This window comes from Rhinopithecus bieti, unplaced genomic scaffold (genome assembly GCF_001698545.2).
Source record: "Rhinopithecus bieti isolate Rb0 unplaced genomic scaffold, ASM169854v2 scaffold_26504, whole genome shotgun sequence".
In the NCBI taxonomy this organism is placed as follows: Eukaryota; Metazoa; Chordata; class Mammalia; order Primates; family Cercopithecidae; genus Rhinopithecus; species Rhinopithecus bieti.
This window is the reverse complement of record NW_016812891.1, coordinates 2,251,872-2,254,651: the sequence shown is the minus strand read 5'-3', so window position 1 is coordinate 2,254,651 and position 2,780 is coordinate 2,251,872. Positions and strand designations below refer to the sequence as shown.

General features: G+C 41.5%; 1 pseudogene; it reads right to left on the bottom strand.

Moving 5' to 3' along the window:
• Window positions 1-780: 780 nt before the first annotated feature.
• LOC108512039 (suppressor of cytokine signaling 5-like) overlaps window positions 781-2,780 on the bottom strand; it is a 15,210-nt pseudogene continuing 13,210 nt past the window's right edge.

The following is a 2,780-nucleotide window of genomic DNA, read 5'->3' as shown; positions in this document are numbered from 1 at the left end:
AAATTAGACTGCACATCAACTTTGAAAAATAACCACATGCAAGACTACATTGCAGCAGTTATTTCAAACACCTGTTTTAAGTTAAAGCACTCATTTAAAAAATTAGTACCTAGGGCCTTTCAATAAAATTCTACTACTAACTTTGTAAGTCTGAAATTTATGAATGACTTAGAAATCTGTATTACCTAACAGTACCTTTTTCAGAAGAGAAAAGGAGCCTGATTATAAACTATGTCAACACCTAAGTGAACTGCACTATGCCCTTGTGGACAGAAAATTGCATTCTTTTTTTCTAAAAGGAAGACATTCTATTTTTTTTTTTTTTTGACTTCCAAAGCTTGATTTATAGTAACTACAAACATCATTACTTTTGGAAGTTCATAGAAAAACTCTCAGAAAAAATAATTTCAAACATTAGTCACATTGTTGAAATACTCATCCAATATTAATGATTTGTTCTTCAGTAAGATATAGAATTCTTCATAGCAAATGCCCCAGAGTTGTCTCACTCAAACACTGCAGCCGTTAAAAGCCAAACTGTTAGATAAATCAGCCAAATGCTCTTGCAGTCTTACTGAACACCTGTAGCTCTATCCTCTATTGTTCCAATAGGCACCATGTTCTTCTGAATAAGTAACAGCAGGTCGCATCTGACAGATGCTAACACTATGCTAACATACTGTATGAAAAAACTTAGCATTGCTGTGTGTGCTTTCTATAGGTGTACCTTCTGATGCACATGAAAGCGGACCTAGTGAACACCCTTTGGGACAGGAGAGTTTACTTTGCCTTGAGTGGTTCTCATTTTAACCAGCGAACTCTGACTTTTTCTTTATAACGATACTCTTTTAAAAAATCCTGAAACATTGAGGGTAAAGGGAGCCCATCAATTCCATCATACTTAGTGCACCTGCCGATTACCACGCCACGGATATACCTCAGGCTAAAAGTCCCACTGAGTGATATAGTAAGCAATGTTTCAAAAAACATGCACAAACTGGGATCTTTATAGTGTTCTAAAAGTCTTGTTACAGTAGAGGAGTGAAGTACACACGAATCGTGAGCATCAGAACTAAAGTTGTGATTTCACTGCTCAATTTGGGCATGCAGGGATCTGCTGCCACCGCTAAGCTCACAGAGAAGAGGTCGTCCTCTTGCGCAGAGTCCCTGAGCAAAAACGTGCTTTCAGGCCTCAGGTTTCACTTCAAGAAGGCCTTCTGCTTCATAACGGTCCATCACTCCCCAGTAGTAGGGATTCCCCGTAATTTGAAGCAAATCAGGCACAAGACAGTGTATGTAATCAATCTGTGTGCGGACTTTCCAAGTTCCTTGTCTGCTAACACGAGCATGGCTGTCTCCAGATACCTAACGGTTCTTCTGCTTCCGTGACTGCAAACACAGGTTGGTTGTATCCTCTTCCGAGTTACAATTAGCTTGTGGAATTGCAGAACTGTCCCCAGTTATTTCAGTCATTCCAGGAGCTAACTTTGGTCCCAGTTTACATAATGGATTATTTACCTGTGCGGTAGCTTCAAACGTATGTATTTGTGCATTGAGAGGGGATCAACCTCTTCTTCAGTATTAAGCCGCCTTCTCTCTCTAAGCCTATCTTCATCTTCTAGAAACCAAAGATGGATCAAATGTATCAAAAAATGTTGAATATAGGAACTGTATGCTGTTTAATCAAATGCCATTTTGGGGCTAAATCTGAGTCAACAGGAAAGGGGCATTTCTCAAGCATTAATTCAGAAAGATGATTTTTTTTTTTTCTTTTTTGAGACAGAATTTCGCTCTTGTTGCCCAGGCTGGAGTGCAATGGCGCGATCTCGGCCCACTGCAACCTCTACCTCGTGGGTTTAAGCGTTTTTCCTGCCTCAGCCTCCCGAGTAGCTGGTATTACAGGCATGTGCCACCACGCCCTGCTAATTTTTCTGTTTTTAGTAGAGACAGGGGTTTCACCATAGAAATGGGGTTTCACCATGTTGGCCAGGCTGGTCTCGAACTCCTAACCTCAAGTGATCCACCCACTGCAAGTGATCAAGCCTGGGATTACAGGCATGAGCCACCACGCCTGGCCTGAATTTTTCTTTTTATTGGAAAGGAAAGGCTTTGAGTGCTTGCCGTAAGCTCTCATGGGAAAACACAAGCCCACAGTATCTTGCAACCTCTGTCTCAGAGGGCGACTTCCTACAGTTCTGCTGGAAGTACCGTCCATGTCGTGTACAGAACTTAGGCTGTAGCGCCTCTTTCTACTTTGAAGTCCACTTCGAGTTCCACCAAACTTTTTTTTTTTTAATTTTTTTTAAATTATTATACTTTAAGTTCTAGGTTACATGTGCATAACGTGCAGGTTTGTTATATATGTATACTTGTGCCATGTTGGTGTGCTGCAACCATCAACTCGTCAGCACCCATCAACTCGTCATTTATATCAGGTATAACTCCCACTGCACTCCCTCCCCACTCCCCCCTCCTCATGATAGGCCCCGGTGTGTGATGTTCCCCTTCCCGAGTTCAAGTGATCTCATTGTTCAGTTCCCACCTATGAGTGAGAACATGCGGTGTTTGGTTTTCTGTTCTTGCGGTAGTTTGCTGAGAATGATGGTTGCCAGCTGCATCCATGTCCCTACAAAGGACACAAACTCATCCTTTTTTATGGCTGCATAGTATTCCATGGTGTATATGTGCCACATTTTCTTAATCCAGTCTGTCACTGATGGACATTTGGGTTGATTCCAAGTCTTTGCTATTGTGAATAGTGCCGCAATAAACATACGTGT